The sequence below is a fragment of the Marmota marmota genome, unplaced genomic scaffold (genome assembly GCF_001458135.2).
Source record: "Marmota marmota marmota unplaced genomic scaffold, marMar, whole genome shotgun sequence".
Taxonomy (NCBI): Eukaryota; Metazoa; Chordata; class Mammalia; order Rodentia; family Sciuridae; genus Marmota; species Marmota marmota.
Window position 1 is genome coordinate 24,943,042 of NW_025999990.1, and position 20,275 is coordinate 24,963,316.

The window sequence follows — 20,275 nt, forward strand, 5'->3', positions numbered from 1 at the left end:
TGAATGAGCATACTATATTTTATTTAACCATTCACTCGTGGATGAACACTTGGTTTGTTTCACCTTTCAACTATTATGAGTAATACGGTATAAATGTTAAATGTACAAATGTCTTTGTGGATCCTTGCTTTTAATTTTTCTGAGTGTATACCACCAGAATTGAAATTGCTGGGTCATCTAGTAATCCTATGCATACTTTTTTTTTTTTTTTTTTTAGGAACTGCCATATTGTTTTCCACAGTGGCTGCACCATTTTTTATTGAATACCCATTATTTCATACACCATGTACTAAGTGTTGTATAGTCATTTTCTCATTTGAATTCTCATAAAACCTTGAGGTAGGTATTATCATCATTTATAAATGAGAAAACTTAGGTCCACTGCCCAAAGTCATATAGTCACCAGCAGAGATTTGTCTGTTGATGAAAGCCCATGCTTCATTAATTAATTTATTTTTTAATCGTACCCATCTAGGTGAGCCTTGAATAAAAGGTAATATGCTGTCAAACTCGGCAAAGACCCCCCTGATAGTAGCGGCTGCTGTCCATGCTCAACACTGGTAGGGATACATTGAAACTGACTTGATGTTGTTTTTTTTTCTACTTAGCATATTCCATGGTTGACCTGCTTGAGACATTTGTATCCCATGGGCATTGCCACTGCTGGCTTGTAGATTTTGCCTTCACTACTAGCTGTGGTCCTGATGCTCTTGCAAGGATTGTCCTGGCTTCTGATTGACCAGGATCACTGCTGCCTGATGGTCTCTAATTAGCCCCTTCCCAAAGGCAACAGCTGCCACCAAGGTATTACTGTCTGCAGGGTTAAAGGGCTGCTTATTTGGCCAGAGACCTTCATTTTATGATTCTCACTCATCCTTGCTGATTTTCTCCAGAGGTTTGAGCACATTTTATTCAAGCTTGGAATCTGCTGCTGAGCTCCTTCAACACCAATGTGGACAGTGTCCACTGCTACTTGCTTCTCCTGCTCTTCAACCTTAGAGTCAAGTTGGTTCTCAGATGGCCAGGGACTGTCTCATGGCTAAAAACAGGTACTTGTCCTTCATCTGTTACATGAGAACTTCATCTTGGGTCTGGGGACAACACCAGAGGAATAATGACCTGGTTGTGGAACACAGGTGTTTTCTTATGCTTAAGGATTTTGTTAAGAGTGTTTAACTTTCCAGAGAACAATGAAAAGCTGTCTAGGTCAGAGGGCCAGGTCAGCCAGTTATACTCTTTCTCCAGCTTGTAAATGAAAACTTCCTAGTGGTCTCCTCAGGTCAGCCCCTTGCCTCTGCAGGGCACCTGATGATACTCCAAACTGCTTCTCTGTACTGCTACAGCTGTGGCTGCAGCACCCTGGTTCCCACCAGAATTGAGATTGGCATGTGCTTTTGGTGTCATGCCTAAAAAATCATTGCCAATTCCAGTTTGGGGAAGAATTTTCCTTGTGTTTTCCCCTGTATGAATTTTATAGTTTTACCTCTTACATTTAGGTCTTTTTTTTTTTTTTTTTTTTTTTTTGATGCTGGGGATTGAACCCAGGGCCTTGTGCACGAGAGGCAAGCACTCTACTATATCCCCATGCCTCTATCTGTTTTAATTAACTTCTATATAGGTGTTAGAGAAGGGCCCAAGTTAATTCTATTGCGTGTGAATATCCAGCTTTCCTGCCACCATTTGTTAAAGAGACTGTCCTTTCCGAGTGAATGGTCTTGGCAATTTTGTCACAAATTATTTGACCACATATGAAAGGATTTAATTCTGAGCTTTTCCTTCTATTCTGTTGGTTTACATAGCTATCTTTATTCCAGTACTACACTGTTTCGATTAATGTTAGCATTATAGTAAGTTTTGAAATCGGGAAGTAAGAGACTTGCAGCTTTGTTTTTGTTTTTATTTAGATTGTTTTGGCAATTCAGGGCTTCTTGATACTCCATATCTTCCTTATCTTTTAAAAAATGTTCTCCTCTTATTAAAACTTTTTTTTTTTCAGTCTCCTATTCCTCCTTTTTACTGTAATCAACATTCTTGAGAGTCTTTATCCTCAGTCACTAATGTCACCTCCCAATTTTCTTCTTAACCGTTTGTCACCTGGGTGTCATTGTCACCACTGACTGCAGCACATCTTGTAAAGTTCATCAACCATCTTTCTCTTTTTAAACTTAGGGGACACTTTGCCTGACCCCATCAGCTGCATTTGAGACCAAAATCCTCTTCTTATGTGATAGAATATTCCTTGTTTAGCTCCTTGAAAACTGTGCCCCCTGAGTTCTTTCTGTCTGATTAACCTCTTGGGTTTTCTGACTATATTCCTGAATTCTTTCTCTTCTCATTTTGTAAAGGCTTCTGGGTGATCCATCGCATTCCCCTGACCTCAATGATTTCATTAGCCTAATTACCAAGTTTTGCATTTCATAGTTATAAAAATGTATGAAAAATAAAGTGCAGGTCTAAAATTATACAAAGGTATAGGAATAAGGAAAAGAACACAAAAATAACAAAGGAAGCAGATATAAATTGAAACAAAAGAAAGTTTAGGGCTAAGAAAACTCTTAAATTTTTTAATTTAATGTTTAAAATTTGTTAATGATGAAGCTCCTAAGGTTATTGATGGAAATTTTTTCCCAACCATCTACTTCCCTGATATGCATCTTGACCAGGCTGCAGAATGACTCAGCATTGGTCTTAAAAACATATCATGTATACCTATAATATAGAAAAAGATGATAAATTTGTCAATGGTTTCAACATAATGAGTAGGTAGCAAGGATAGGATCTTCCAATTATATATAATTGTGTGGAAAAGTTGTTCAAATGTTCTAGGCCTGGAGCATTTCAGATTGTCCTGATAGAACAAGAGCAATTCTCAGTTCTAGACAATATTTATAAAGAGGGTCATGCGTATTTTCTAAGTGCAAATTCAGATGTGTCTGGATTTTCAGGGAAATTTGACCAGAATGAAGAGCAAGCCCTTCATAGGGCTGGGCAAATGTCTGAGCTGGCGGTGGACCCTAGGCTGTTTCTTTGAGGAGTAAGAAGGATTTCAGATAGAAGGTTATGTGATGAAAGCTGGGATGGGAACGGGGGACATTGAAAGAATTAGGAACAATCACACAGATTGGTTTTGTTTTTGATGCAGACCTTCCTGAAATAAGTGCCAGGGCTTAGCCAAAAGAACTTTAATTAATTATTAAAGTCAAGCAAAAAGTTTAGCATTGGAAGGCTGAGCAAACTCAGACAGTCCTGCTTGGTGGCTTGATAATTGGAAGGCTCCAAAGGAGGGTCCATCCTAGCCTGCTCTTTTATATTGTTTTCCTTGCGGGAAAGCTATAAGTGCAGAGTTCTACAGAAGAAAAATGGGTTTTTGTAATTGATATGTGGAGGTTTCCGTTCATATAACAGATGTATCAGGCAAACAATCAGGATGTACACCTTGCACTAGAATTCAAGGAAGGATTTGGGGGATGCACATTGTTATTCATTTCTGTTATCCAGTTTTAGAAGGGCCTATGAACACAGTTCAATGCTGGATTATGTGATGCAAACTACACAGATCACAGACTGGGGCAAGAGAAGAAGTGCGATTATCTTTCTGTCCCAATGACAAGTTCAGCACCTTCTTTTCCCTTTGTTAATGCTGAGCTCACCAGCTGGGCCCCTGGGATGGCTTTGCCCATATTTAGGTTCATTTTACCTGGGCCTGGTTTCCTTGGCCCCCACCCCACTCTTCCCATCATCAAAACTATGTCTTTTCTTTGTAATTCTGGGTAACAAAAGCTCTTCTGAAAGTTTATTCTGAGCCAAGAAATTCAAGGGATAATACTTTATAAATGATGATATCCATAGAAATTGTCTTTGATCAGGACCATTTAAAATCTGGTCCCACAGCAGTTAATTTTATGATGCAAATGTTAACACTGGTGACATGTGAGCTTGTGGGGGATGTCTCCTGAGGTGGTTGATGGTCTGGTCTTTATCAGGAAGTGTGTATTCAAAGCAAATAGGAAAGGGTAGTGTAACCCGTCAGCCCAGGATCTTGCAGAGCCTGGACTTGGTTTTCTTTTCTGGGGAACAAAACTAAGGACAGTTTGAGGAGTAGGGGGTTGGGGTTGATTTGAATGTTTGAACTGATTCCCCTTGCAAGTTAAGAAATCACTGTGGCATGGCTGTTTGCTGCGGTAGTTTTCACACTTTATCTAGCATCCCGTGTCTCTGTTGCCTGAGAACTGTATTTATATTTACACTGTGAAGCGTGAATATGCTACTGTCCTTTGGGGAAAGGGATTCATCAAATAATCCTTTTGCTTGAGTATTATTAAGTGGACCATGGCACTTCCTCTGCTTGCTTTTGCTTGGAGCCCTTGGGACATGTGAGGTGGCCTTGTCCACTTCGATGGGTTTCAGTAGGGTGAACCAGATTTAAAGAAACATAAATTCAGTTGAAAGAGAAGGTAACATGGCATAGCTGAATAATGGCCTTTAATAGGCAAACCAAATAGTTAAATGCAAGATGCTCACTGCATGCTAGAACTTAAGGAATGCATATTCAATGCAATGCATTATTAAATACAACATTGAGCATATGGGTACCCACAATTAATGTATATAAATAGCTGATAAAATTGCTCAGTATTAGAAAGCTAGCGGCAAAAATGACCTCATATGTCAAGCAGACAAGTAGGCAGCTACCATTTTCTTTGTACACCTTACAGATGATAAATTAGTTTTATGGTCTGCATGGGGCTCTTATCACACTACAGCACCAAGTGCATGATAAAGAAAAAAAAATGCCTCGGCTCAAAAATCGAACTGGAATTTGGAGTCCCAGCGGAGCTCATTTTTTAAATGTAAAGAATTTTAGCCCGCTTCCTTTGGGGAAGATTTATTGAGACCAAGAGAAATGTAGATCTTGGTTATGTGTTTTGATTAAAACTTGATTTTTGTTTTTATTGACACTGGGTAGAATGTGAATCCGTCATAACTGGCTGCCTATTGATTGAGAGCAGTTTGGTCCAATGGGCACAGGACAGGAAGAAGAAGGGGAGTCCTGGTTTTTATTTCCAATTCTGCCACTAACAGGCAAAGCTGACCTTGGATAAAACTTTGTAACTCTTTGCTAGCTCTGCTTGCTCTGTTTAATTCCCTTCAAGCATGGTGAACAAAAACACTCTCTGTTTTACTCTAGGTACATAGGATACAGGAGAATAGCTACTTACATAGAATTCAAGGAGGTGCAAGACTATTTCTTAACATTATATGGAGCAAATATTACCTAAGTAAGTGGTGTTATTGTGCAGTGTGTATGTATATGTGTGTGTTTGTGAGTGTGTGTGTGTGTGTGTGTGTGTTGTGTGGGAAGCCATTGATGTCTATTTAAAAACTTCCATGGAATATGAAAAAAAAATCTTCCATGAAAAGAAACAGACAATCCCAGACTCTGTTGTATGGTTTGTGTGTGGTTTCTTTGTCTTTGTAAGACTGTGCCTGCTTCTCTTCGACAAACATAAAAATCTCATATACTTCTTTTCTACACTTTGAAATTAAAAATAAATTAAATATTATGCCCAAACTCAATTATTTTAATGGGATAGAGGCTGGTTTTTCTTTCAAGTGGTATGAGACTTGTCCCCTGAACCCTGCTCCTCTGGAGTACTGCTTTGCTAGCTACGGGTCTCGTTAGCATTATTTTCACATCAGACCACATCAATGATTTATCATTTCATACCCAAGTCAAGCAGTAGTGTGCATCTGTGACAGGATGCATTCCTGTGCCTCTGGGGTGTGCCTGGGACTTCAGAGCTTATTCTATTCCTTGCATTAAGGCTAGCATGATTCAGACAGCTGGAGAGTGAGACAGGGTCAGTTAAGAGGTATAAAGAGAAGTAGTTGGAAGAAGAAAATAAATCTTTTCCTTTATCTCTCATCTTCCTCCACGCTTGTGTCTTCCCTGGTATTTTCCTTTAAAAAATTATTTTTGAAAATTCACTTAATTCCTACAGATAATTAGATACAGTGTTTATCTCTTCGCGCTTCCCACATGGTAACCAGAAATGATGTGTTTGCTCATCCCTGAGCAAGTATCCTGATTGTCATTGGGCAGAGTTGCATTCCAGAATGTGCAAAAGGCAAGTGAGAGGCAAAGACTGAGAACTCCTTTCCCTAAGGCGTTATCTCTGTGGTCTCAGCAAAGCTTCACTGTGCAGTTTGACGTCTGATTTCCACTGAGATCTCTAGTGTAAATACAAGTTTTGCCTCACAGGTTTTGATTTGGTCCTTTTTTAGGGTTATGGGAATAGTATATAAGGAAATTGGTAATCTTAAACTCTGAGCAAAGCAGACCTTCCTTTCTGGTTCACATAATATTGCCAGGAATTTGTATATGTCCCCATATTTCATTCATCCATGCATGCATTAGTTCAGCACATATTTATTGAGCCATCACTGTGCCAAGAACCAGTGATGTAGCATCTTTCATGAACCAGCCTGTTACCTACCCAAACCCAGCTATGTCCCCATTGTTAGCACCACTATTTCTCCCAGCTCATGCCTTTTGACAGCTCTGCTAAATGTCACCCAATCTTAAATGTGCTAAGCCTTTCTTGCTCATGAGCCTCTGCACACAATGTTTCTCTTCCAAAATCATCTTTCCCTTCTTCTTCTCAACTCACACCCAATTATTCTCTAAACTAGTCAATTAATAGACACATTCTCCAGGATACTTCACCTAGACCTTTTAGACTAGTTAGATGCTCTTACTACTCTTTCCCTCTGTAGTTATTCAGCTTCATTTCATCTCTGCCACTTCCAAGAAACAAAAGGCCATCTTCACCATTATGTCCCAAGCATCTAAAAAGACCTTGGCACATAGAAGACATTTAACAAAGACTTTTAAATCAATCAGTGAAACCTCAGTGTGTCAACTAAGCTGAAGAAGGACCTGAGGCTGGTGTTTTAAAATCCTGGAAGGGTGAGCTTTAATCCTCCTAGATTTTGCAGGTTTGGGATGCCTGGATGTGCTGAGATGACAAAGAGACTCAGAAGACTCAGGGACATGAGTCTTTTTCAATTTACTCACTGTTTAAAGCACTGTTACTATTTGCAGGACTCTTCTTGAAATTTATCTCAATGTATATTTATATCATATATAATTCCATGCCAATACCATTTACTATATAAATAATGTTCAAAACAAGTCTATTAGTCTATGCACACACTATGAAATCCCTAGGAATAGTACAGAAGAAAGGGTTGCCTAGCCACTTTTTTCCTTGAACTCTTAGATCTGCAAAATGCTACATGACACCCTATAGGAGCTCTTGTCTGTATTGTTTACATAACCACTCAAGTAGCTCAACATGGCAGTTGTCATTCTCCTTGGCTGGCTTAGAGGAAAGAAATCAGGATAGATAATGACAGGGATGAATAAAGTCATTTTGTAGATTTGCAAATGTGGTCATTAAAAATAAAGTAAGACCCTTCTCAGGAGGCTGCTAACCTTGACAGCTAGTTGGCACAGCTTAGATCAGAGGATGCTTAGCACTGTCTGAACAGAGAAGAAAACCAGCAGGATTTCCAAACAAATGCTCTGGGTTTTTGTTGTTGTGGCTGTTGTTATTTGATTGTTTTTGTTTTTAAGTTTTACTTGAGTTTATTAGCATGAAACTGATTTGCAATGGAAATGAAGTGGTACCCACAAGTGAGGTCTAACCAAGCAGTTGTTAGCACTGGAGTGTGGGACAATCATCAGATGCATGTGTTGAGATGACCTTTATCTCAGCTTAGCTCATGACTCTGTCCCCTTGCCTCCCAGCCCTAGAGTCTCTTACAAAGGGACAAAATGCTTTGTCCTTGTTTGTCAGTAAAATCACTCCAGAAAGTGACACTGACAAAAGGGTTAGGGATTGGTTTCTTTTCGTAGAGATTCTAAATGAGTACATAGACATACGTGCACAAAGTAGGATTTATGCCTCTGAATATGGCTTGCAAAGAGGGAGTAAACCTCCTGAATTTAGCAATCAAATTTGTTAAGGCTTCTCTAAAGCCTAAACTTCCAATTAACAAGCAAATCATCATCAGACAGCCAGTGAATGGCAAATTCATTCCATTCAACATCTTTTCAAAAGTGGATTTTGTGCACTTATCTCCATGAAAACCCAGCAGGAAGATTTTCCCTGGGAGTGCTCCTACATCTGCCTGTTTTTAATGACGGTAATGGCAAGCAATATTCTACAATTACTTTGGCGATCTCATTTCAAGCATGCAAATCATATTATTGAAGAGCCCAGCAAAAGCCATTTGTTCCTTGGAAGCACCAGATAAGTTTTGTGGGGTGAGCAAATGATGTTTGGAGAAGGCCAGGCCCTCTGTCTCCTAACCTGCACTGCACAGTGGTAGAATTTGCCTAACAAGGTCAGAAAATACAAGTTTAAATCTAGACATCAAAGGAGAAATAAAACAAAATTTCATTCCTGAAATTAAGGACTCCTTCTTTTGGTTTCCTTTAAGAAAGATTAGTTTTGTGATTCATTTACTAATAACAAATAACTTCCTTTGAAGGAAAATGAAAACATATTCTGCTGATGAAGTTCATGAAACCAAAGCCAGGGTCCTGCTCAAGATCAAGAACTCCTTCAAGTACCACAGTGGTCTTTTCTGTTTTTTTTCTGCCTATGTCTGGTCCTAGGAGCTGGGGGTATCTCTTAGCCCTCCCCATAAAAGCCTTTCCTATCTGCCCTGAGACCTAACTTGCTCACTTCCCTAATATGATAGGTGTTAGCATGCTCAGATCTCCCTTCCACAAGAAAGGATTGCTTAACCTATTTGGTGAGAGAGCAGCTGGAAGATAGTATTCAGCTGTTAACCCCTTTGGAGATACCTTCACACCCCCCTCCTCAGGAGTCTTGCATCCTGACTGGGGTATATCAAATGCCCCTCACATCAACCCTGGAGGGCCATTCCATTTTCAGAACTCCCAGAAGTTGGGCTGAGGCTTGCATTGAGATTTCATTAAGGCTCAGTTTCTCCCTCTGCCTGAACCTGCTTCCTTCCCATCTCTTGCAAAAATGCTGGTCCCAAGAGCACTCTCTATTAAACCTCAGGTGCAGGAATGTTTCTCCCACTGTCAACCCAACATGATACCTGGGTGAATCTGCTACTCCACTGTTAACACTTTGATCTTTTAGTGCTTTGTTAAAATTCCAATGGTTGGAGCTTTTTTTTAAAAGCCATTTATACTTCAGCATAAAGAGTTTCAGATTTTTTTCTATGGGAAATTTCTTGAATACATAGCATAGAAAACAATAGCCCTAGAAGAAAGGGTACAAAGGAAAAAAAAAAAAAAAACAGACATCTGGGCACACCAGTGTGTGTGTGTGTGTGTGTGTGTGTGTGTGTGTGTGTGTGTTTTGCAGGAATCTGAATCAAGTTAAAAAGATAACAAATTACACCCTCTTTCAAGAGTGGTATGGGAAGCTTTGCCATTTTAAGGATCCTTTTGGGGCTCAAAGGGTTAGGCAATTTCACACACATCCAGTAAGATCCATGCTGGGCAGCACCTCTCTGAGTTTGGAGCTTGAAGATAGTCACAGAAATTTGCTAGCAGTTTTCAGCTTGCCATGTTATCACTTTGCCCTTAATATGATGTAGGTCCTTGCTGTATGATAGCTCTGTTCCTCTGTTACTATCAACTGATCTCTCCTTTATAACATCTGCTGTCTCAGTTTCTGCTTCTTTATAACTTCCGTTTGCTCACAACTTTACATGGTTCCTATTTTACTTTATAGATTCTCTCTGGGCAAACTTTCAGTTTTAGCTCTCCCTGTTAATTTCCTGATTTTCTCTTCAACAGCTTCTGAGAAGGAGACTCTAAACCTCAATTTGGAGATTCTCCCATTGGTGGCTGGTAAGCTCAGACACTGGCTGCTCTATGGTCCTGTTCTCACCCAAGAACAATCAACTGTCCATAACTTAAGGGGTTGGTGAATAGTGATGAATCACTTGATATAAAATGAACCAGCTTTAGGCTAGTCCATTTATAGAGATGGGACTGAATTTCTCCTGAGGCAGTTACAGGCCAGGCAGGTACCACAATATGTCTATCTAGAATATCATCATTGACCTTGCAGTTGGAGATTTGGGTCCAAGGAAATATTTCTTTTATGAACATGTATGTTTTACTACCTTTGTGGTGGGGTGGCTTGCTTTAGGCTGCTCTATTTGGGCTCAACTACTTTAGTAGAAGTATCAGCAAATTAACCTTATAAGAACTAATTGTTCTCAGCTGGATTGTTGCAAAAAATCTTAAATAATTGTTCTTGTTCCCATAGACCTTACGTCTTTCTAGAAAAATGAGTGTACATATATGCAAAGGAAATGAACATAATGTAGTAGACATTATGAATGATAAAATTCTACTAATAAACAGATTATACAAAGTTTGGTGGAAAAAAAATAAACCAATGAGACAGGAGAATCTTTGGTTCTTTGGCTTATAGATTTGAAGAATGAGATCCACAGTCATGAAAGGTGAGAGCTAAGTAACAGAATTTATTAAACTAATAGAAGGAATTAAAGCTCTTAATAAGGGGGGATTCCCAAGGAAGTTTGCCTCTGGGTGTTTATTATCTAAGGTCTTATTTGATAATGTTAGAGGGAAGGAGTCGATCCTGTAGACCATAGGCTAGAGATTTTTTAAAAATAACAGGTCTTTGAGGCCATCACATTAGGACAGTTGGTGTTCATACATCCTCCTGTCCAATCACGGGTGTTGATCACATACAGCTTTGCTTCAGGCTTCCAGTATATACTTTCAGGCTCCAATGGAGTTACTGGTCACAAGCTGTCTGGCCATCTAGGACTTTGTGGTCAATGGTAGAAATGTGAAAGCCAAATGCAGAAACTACTGAAGGGTGTGACCTTCATCTGCTTAATACATTTCTGTCTCACCAACAGGAGGCTTTTCATAACTGGCTCTCAACTGTAAGGGGAAAGATTGACCTTTTGGGGTTGGGAAGACCAGGAAAGAGGTTATGCCAAGGTAGGAACAGGACATGAATGGGGAGATACAATTTCAATAAGCAAAGAAGAACTTGAAAGGATAGTTCAGACCTGAGAATCTTTGATGTAAATCATAGAAGGGAAGAACTCAGTTTATTTATATAAAATTGACGAAGAAAGCAGAAGAGAATAGTAATTAATAATGTCTCATGTAGGAAAGAAAGACTCCTGTGGAAGTCTCTTATTAATACAGTTAAAAGAATCTTCTGTAGTAGGTGTACCTTATCCAGTTTTACCCACTTAGACACAAGGCTCCAGTCACAAGTAAGCATCCTGCTATCTCAGATAACTCCTTCTTCTTTGGAAAGGTCTTCAACTAGGGACTTTCTAAGAACACACATACATTAGTCTGAGACTGGCAGAATATACAGCATGCAATATGAGATCTCTTATTCGTTTAGGTTAAGCAAAGAAAATAGCATGATCTATACATGGGATATAATATGGTTCTGATAGTATTTCTAGGTACCTCTACAGAAAGGAATTAGTAAGAAGCCTTAGCTCCTTACAATGAACATGGTTATTTTTTCTGTTTAGATCCAGTCTGAAATTTTTAATGTTCAAATTCTGCTAATTCTTTTATGTGCCCCTGTCCCATGGAAAATTATGAGGGACATAATTTCCTTTTATTGAGGTCTTTATTCCATAGGCAGGAACTATCAGTTGTAGCATTTGTAAAAATGCTCACAGTTGCCTTCAGGCAAATAAGGCTTAAGGGGGTTTGGCTCTTTCATTATGTGTTCTACAAATGCTCAACACCAATACATGTCTCCTTTTTTTTGTTTGTGACATGCCACAGTTCACTGTTGATCCCCCTGTTCACAGTGCCCTGGATTCTCTAGGCAGGTGCTCATCTATCTACTTATTTCACATGTATAAATAAAAGGGAGGGTATTTGTGTTTGGTGAAAAAAAAAAAAAAAAAAAAAAAAAACCTTAGCTAATAATGTACTTCGAACCTGGACAGCATCTTTCTCCTGTGAAACTCTGCTAGAAACGTGCTCATTTGCAGCAGCTCATGACTGTTCATGTTCAATGCTTTTAGTCCTTCCTCCTTAAACAAAAAAGAATCTCACAAAATATTTGTTGACTTGAATGGAGATGGAGATTTTTCTACAAGAAAAAGAGAAGGGTAGTTGAGACTTCTTGAGGAGAGTGTTTCATAAGGATTCATGAAGTACCTGGCAGAATATCATAATAACAATATTCATGACTAACACTTAATGGTACTTACCATGTTCCAGGCACTGCTCTGATTTACCTATGTTATCTCATTTAATGTGTGCTTTTTTTTAATGCGCAAAGAACTGCTTACACACCATTGAAACTCTAATGGTATGAACTGATAATGGATGACATACTTGATTTTTTCTCGTGAATCTGTATGTTTTAGGAAAATAACCCAATAACTAGTTGTGGAGGCCTTGATTTTAGGAGACAGTGGCTCCCACTTGCATTCTGAGCAGCCGGAACACAGCAAGTACTTCAGTCCTCACCTGTAACTGACTGACTTTCTTTTCTTATTTATATGTTTATTGATTGTTTCATCTCTTGGTTTCATTAACTAGCCACATGCTACCAAGGTGACAAAGGTACACTCATTTCCCTTATATTTTAGCTTAAAGGATATGACTACTATAACTTAGCCAAGTGCTAATTACATACTTTAACTTATTCCTCTCCAAAGAATTCTGTTTTCAGGTAGCTGGAGTAGGAATCAACAGGATCTACAATTCCATATAGATTTTGAAATGAGGACATGCCTTATCCTTCCAAGCCACTTTCAATCACAATCGATACACATTGAGTTAAACTAAGTTGTGTTTTACAAAAATGTTTCCCTCTCACAACCAAATAGTCACACCAATGTGCATTTCCTGTTTTTTTTTTTTTTATTAGGTAAAATGTTGCCATTTAAAGGAAGCTGAGTCAAGAGTATACAAAATACTGTTAATTTACCAGTTTCCTGTGAAACTATAACTAATCAAAATAAAGTGGTTTGTGTGTATGTGTGTGTGAGTGTGTGTGTGTGTGTGTGTGTGTGTGTGTTAATGGCATTTGAACCCAGGGCCTCATGCATGGTAGGCAAGTGCTCTACCACTGACCAATATCCCCAGCCCTTTTATTTTGAGACTTTCACTAAACTGCCCAGGCTGGTTTCAAACTCGGTGATGCCCCAGCGTTAGCTTCCTGAATAGCTGGGATTACAGGTGTGTACCTCCACACCCCTCTCAAAATATTTAAAAAATCAGAACAAAAATATTCCTTATAGAAATGAATAAGAGGGAACACACACACACACACACACAAATCTTAGAGGAGAGTTTGGGAGTCACCTGTTCAATGTAGTACCTGTGTCAAGAGGACTGTGTCATTCAATGAAGGCTGAAGTATTTGTCTTTTGTTTTTGTGGTACTGGGGATTGAATCCAGGACTTCAGGGGTGCTAGAAGCAAGTGCTCTGCTACCTGAGCTGCATACATTCCCAGCTAGGAAAAGGCTAGTGTAAGAGACTCATTCTAGCTCTACCAGTGATAAACATCACATAGTCAAGTAGTTTTGCTCTCTTTAATTCCTCGACCATGAAGGCTATGAATTAGCTTCTGCTAACAAGGAACCAAGAGAGAAGGAATATGGCTCCTTGAGAAATACTTGTGAAAATGCAGAAGACCACACATAATTTGTCTCAATTTCACTCTCACCATCATTTCTTAAGAAATAGAGAGTCACAGTCTGTATTTATTTCATTCTTCTGAAAGCAAATCAAGCAACCCACCTTTCCCACCTTCCATCCTACTCCTTCTCCTGTGAATAGCAATTATTCAAAGTCTTTGATGATTAGAAGTTAAGGAATTTAGTTATGGTAGGAAGGAAACTGTGAAGGTATAATAGTAAATACTCTTCTTTTACTTTTTCCTTCTTCTTAAGACAGAACCAATAGCACAGTACTTTCATTAGAAGCTACAGTCTAGCGGAGAAGACAAGAGTATCTGCAATGCCTAAGAACTCAGTGCTATAGAAGCCACTTCTTTGTATTTTAAATGGGAATGAATCAGTCAGAGTCAAAACCACAAGAGAATACAACAGGATGATTACCACAAATATTAACTCAGACCCAGGTTTATCAGGCCATAGATCAAATGAAGTAAAGGTGGGTGGACAAGTGACCAAGGCTTAAGCACTAACTCAACAAATACTCAGTGACCAGCCATTAAATGACTTAAAAAATTTCCTGAAATCGACAGCTTCTTCTTATTGGCTATTTTTGGGACTCATCCAATTGAAGAAACACCATCCCCTCTACCTCAAAGCCTGAGCTTTAGACTGTTGGATGTTGACTTTAATGTGGTCATCCTGAGCCTGATACATTATGCACATATCATTCATTGTCCCTTTCCTCTTTATTCTGCCATTCTTTTAGCTTGTCAGGGTAGTCAGGAATGGACTATATAAAAAATATATATTAAAAAATACTCAGCTCAGGGGAGGTGCAGAGTAGGAAGTCAAGAAGGAAACAATTTCACTAAACCAGAGAAAATAATTTGAACAAGTTGCCAAACCAAGGAGGTAGAAATAGATACAGATAACCAGCTTGCAGGGCTAAGAAGGCAACAATCTGAGTGCAAATTTGGGCAATAACTAGTAAATGGATCTCTATCGCTGGTCCTTCTCTGCTGTGCAAGGAAGGAGATAAGGTATACTGGCAATTTTAAAGGACTAGAAACAAGAGAAATATTCCTTCTAAACAGGTCTCCTTTCCCTCACCTTAGGGTGCACATATATTCATTTGGCCTTTATTGCTTACTACGTTGTTTATGATTAATCTTTCATATGTCTATATCTTGCTCCCTTGCTCTATCTTAAGGTCATGAAGTGCAAGTCTTGCCTACATCTTTGTACTCCACAAAAGTCATGAAGATTGTCTTGTACATCTCAAGATGCATACTTGTGATGGACCAACGAAGACATGTTATTGGGACTCCCTTCTGTGAGCTGTCCTTATTGCTCTCAACAGATGGCAGTGGTCTTCATCATTTCATGTACACATGATATGAGAAGAAGAACCATCTCAGGCATGATGGGGTGAGTCACTGGAACTTGGGCCCTACATTATAGTCACCTCAGATTAAACGGTCCATTCACAAAAGGAAACTGCATCTATTAGGTAACACTGGTAAAGCTCTAATAAGAGGCTCTCTCTGCTCACCATCATTATACATAATATAGTGAAATATTGTCAATCTTAATCCTATCTAACAGTTGATTTTCCGACTACCCCAAATTTTTTGGCAAATATGTCATTTTTCTGATCAAATAAAAATCATAAAATTGGTAATTGACGCCTAAAGGTTTACATTTAGGGTAAGTTTTCCAATATATCTATTATGTAATTGACTAGAAAACTGCTTTATCTCCATGGAGCTTTTTGAGATCCTTAAAAAATTCTGCAACACATACCAGTATCTCTCTGATATGATGTAATATAATACATTGCTTGAACCTCTCATTTTGGTATTTGATTACATGTAATTGTATCTGTACTATATTTTTATGTCATACATTATAGTATATGGTAAGTATATTTTGTGTCTGTTTTTTTTTTTTCTAGAATTGTCTGGCTTAGAGATTAAATATACTAAGTGTGCAGTGTATAGGTTATGAACTAAACTAAGTAGTAAATATGGGGTAAGCTGTGTGAGTCTTTACACTGGCTTAAAATTTGTGTTGAATCCATTGAGTCCTTCCAACTGATTGAAAGCTCCCCAAGGCCTCTCCAGCTATCAGAATATAATTTTCCTTAATTCTGAAGCAATATTATCCAAGCATTGTTTGCTTAATAAATATTCATGTCTATGATGATCATGGTTTTTAAGATGAAGGATTGTGTAAAGGTAGCACATTGAATGTAATGAGTAAATAAATAATAAGAAGCGAGTTGTTAGCTCATTGCCCTTTAACATTAGGCTTAAAAAAAATGGGAGCTGTAGAGTGCAAAAAATGGTAATAGGCTAAGCGTCTCTCTTACCAATCAGTTGCCAATTCACAAGTGTCAAGCCTTCACCTTCTGTCAATCATTGCTTTACTTTTTATTTTTGTGATTTGATTTTATGAGAGGTGGGGGAAATGGGATTTTGTTGGTCCAAGGGTTAAACTTTTAGTTATGGAATGAACAAATTCTGAGGACCTAATTTATAGTATAGGTAGAAATGAAAATGCTAATTAATTTGATTGTGGTCATCATTACACAATACCTATTACATAATCAAACTGTATACCTTGAATATGTTCAATCTTAGCTAATTAAAAATCTAAGTATAAATAGCTTATAGTTAAATGCCATGAATGGTATTTTATAATAGATCATTTGTATGTATTTTGGGTTGTATTCATGCTGTATCAGATAGGTATTTTTCTTTTTAAATAAAATGTTAAATTTTCTTCTAGTCCCTTATACCTTTTGGAACATAATAAAAAATCATCCCAAAAACCAAAGCAATGAGAAAACTCTTTGCTTTCTCGTGAAGTAGAAAGGTTTTTATCTAACTACTATCCAGGGTGCTTGTGTGTGCGGTGGGTTTTCCATAACCATCTTTTTGAAGCAACCTCTTCAATATCACCATTACATTGTTTGCCATTTCTGTGAACTCAGCATTTCTGTGAAACTTGAAGATATAATGCAAATATGTATGCTGCAAATTTCCTCCTACTGACAAGTTGTTCCTAAATTACACGTATGAAAACCCTGTGGAAAGACTCATGATGCTTTCTTTCTTCTATTTACCTAGGATGAAGTTTGTGCTCAATAAATAGTAAAATTTTACTGATTGCTTCAGTACTGGTGCCTGGTTTCACAGGAAATCACTGGTCCATGAAGGAGTTCATTTAGATGCTAAGATGTTAACAAAATTGAAATTCTTATGTCTTTTAATATCCACTGAATTCTCTCATGCAGTTGTAGACTGCTTGGTAGCTCTCTCTCTCTCTCTCTCTCTCTCTTCTCTAAGTATTTTGAGGCAAATATGAACACAAACTGATATCTAAACTTTTCTACAGCTCCTAGAAGAAGTTCAGTAAGGTCAGTTCTAGGTTGTCAGAGCCCAGATCCTCTCAACTATGACCATCGTGTCTCTCAGTTTCCCCAGAGAGAGGACGTTCAACTCCTCAAAGCTGTCAACCTGATAGTTTTTAACATTAATAACAGCCACCAAACAACAATGACAAGCCCCTAAAATAGATTAACAGGGTTTTGTGGTGGCTAAGAGCTGGGTTTGCTAAAAATAAAACTGTTTCTGTTCCCTCCATCATCCTTTTTCTGCTAGACTATAATTAAAGTCCACATCTGAAATTCTTATTGAGCGGCAAAGTCCCATGAGTGATTGGCATCTGGCATCCAAAAATATTCTGCAAAGAACAGTGTTCTCAGTGGCACATCTGACAGGCTTGGCTCACTTTCAGTGCTCCTGGCTTCCCGATGAGTGGCAAACCAATGGATGAACAGGAAGATTGTTTCAGCCCAATATCAATCAATCAGTTGGTTCTTCCATCAATGACTTGAAGCAATTTCACAAGCCTACCCTCACTTACCCCACACTGGCACATGAGAAGAGAAGAGTGATAGGGGAAAAATCAGCTTCGCTAATGGAAGCACTTTTTGCTTCTGCCAGTGCTAGGAAAGAGGGACCCAGCTTGGTTGAGAAAATGTGGTTCCCTGGTGAGATGGAGAATTGCACTTGCCTGCTGGTCCAAAGAGCATTAGTTTTTGCATAGAAATTTCACCCAATTAAAGGACTTTTATTTGAACCCAAGATTTGTGGTCTCCCTGGAATGGAGAGATTAGTTTTAGAGAGGAGAGGGAAAGCCTTTCCTCACATCTTGTTTTTCATGCTTGTGTCATTTGCATGAGGACTAGACAATGTGTGATTGCATATGGGTTACTCCTCATAGCATCCTAAATAAGAACATGTTGGACAGTGAGAGGCACTTTTTCCTCTGAGCAGTCAAATAAACCTATTCATATGAATATACAATGAGATAAAACACCAATCTTGTACCAAGAGGTTTTATGATTTTAAGTAGACTTGTGCTCAACTCTTATCATAATTGTAATTAGAAAGAGCAGGCCAGTCTCCTGCTGCTTGTGCTCACATTTGACATGTGAACAGTATGAGGTCAGTTGCGTGAGCTGAATTCTTGATTTGCATTAGTTTAGAGTTGCTGTTTGCTATGTGGCAAGAAGAGGTCATATAAAGTACTGTCCAAGCTGCTGAAAGCAGGTATATTATCATTCTATCATTACTAAAGACAACCAGTATTTCACCTGATATTTTGTAAGACTGTTAGTATACAGTATATTCAATAATAAAATGGGTCTCACAAAGGAGACTCAGGTATATAAGAGTTATAAACTTAGGACACACATAATGATCCCATGTTTTGATATCCATGAGACCTACCTGATGGGATGGGTGCTGCTAGCATGACATTCTGATTAAACCCATTTCCTAGGTCTTATTTTATTGTGTTGTGTGAAAGAGGGAGGATCAAAATGACAGTTCTGATGGTGAATGAGGCATGAAGATGATTGCCGAAGTGAGCAGAAAGGGAGTAGAATGTCATTTAAGATGTTTTCCGCTGAAGGGACTGATGAGCCAATACGTTGTGACAATTTATACTTCAATTGAGTCTTTTGGTGACTTTCAAATATCTTTGAAGACAATATAGGTGGCAACACTGACATCTTGCCTGCCAATGCAAAGCCCATTTCCGTATCAGACTACCAGAAAAGATGATGGTTGGAGTTGGGAAAACCCTCAAATATGCTGCCAACCTTTTTTCTTTGGTGGAGAAGCTATGACCAAAGAAGGTTAAAGGATGAACATAAAGTAGCCTAGCAAATTATGGAAGATTATGGAAGGTTGGAATTTTAAACTCTTCAACCTAATTCTAATGTACTTTCTGAGTTGGCCATTGTTCAGAAATATGGCCTTGAGTGGAATGTGAGAAACAAAGTAACACTTTGCCCATTCAGCCATAGATAGCACTATAAGCTACCACATTACTTAAGGTTAATAATGTTAAAATTAACTGGTTTTTGTCTTACAGTATCATCTTACACGAGCCAACCAACTCACTTTCAGGAATTTAGTTAGTTGGCTGAAGTCATTGAAAGCCACAGTGGAAGAATTTTAAGTAATTAAAAACAATGCACGGAGAGAAATAAGCAATGTTTGCTTAAGTGCACCAGGTTACTGCTAGATGCCAAAACTCTGCTCAAAGTGACAGAAGCAATCAGAGAATTCCACTCCTTAAGTGCAAGCTCATAAAATGGCACCACCTATTAGGGACTAAGACAACAACATTATTATCGTAGAGATGTACTTTATGTGGAGATGAGGAGAGATGATTTCTGTTCTTCAGGAAGAAAAAAAAACATGTCAGACTTTCAGGGCAGTCTTGGAAAGAATTCCAGAGGCACAAATTTCCTAAAGTGGGAAAATGCTCAAATCCATCCATGGATGACTCTTGGTTTCTCTGTCAATTGCAATGCAATTGCAATGATATTTACAGAATGAGTCCATTTAAAGATGATTAGAGAGAAAAGATCATAAGGTATCCTAAGACAGGAAAAAACCGCCCATATTCAAGATGGTGTGATATTCAGCAGTGAGGTAGCATTAGGACGTAGTGACTCAAGAAGCTGAATGATCACATTTTTTCCCAACTCTGGGCTGGCTTGAGATCACTTGGAAATCCTGAAATCAGCCATAAAGGAATTATTTATACCACGGAAACTGAAAAGCACTACAAATTGCCTTTTGGTCAGTTTTTTCCCCCTGAAGAATTATTATGGTTTAACATTAGCCAGCATTATTGCTGGATATTATAGTGCCTCAACATTAAAGCCTTAGATAATAGTGATTTTTTTTTCAGAACTTTTCAAAAATATTCTTAAAAAATATTTCAGCTAAATATATAATTATGAATTAGAACTATGGTAGCAGTAAATCTGTGAAATGGAGCCCTTGAAGGAGAATGAAAGGATTCATTCACCTGGAAATATAAATGGATACACTGAAATAAATAGTTAGAATCAAAGTCAAAAGAATTGAATTTATGTTTAGCCACTCATTATGTAACATATTTTGTTTAAAATCTACAATATACCTTACAAGTATGATGGGTACTTTAGGGAATGCAAAAGAAGTACAAATCTTCTGG

General features: G+C 38.3%; 1 pseudogene; it reads right to left on the minus strand.

Moving 5' to 3' along the window:
- Positions 1-551: 551 nt before the first annotated feature.
- LOC107139324 lies at positions 552-14,425 on the minus strand (annotated as a pseudogene).
- Between the last annotated feature and the right edge of the window lie 5,850 nt (positions 14,426-20,275).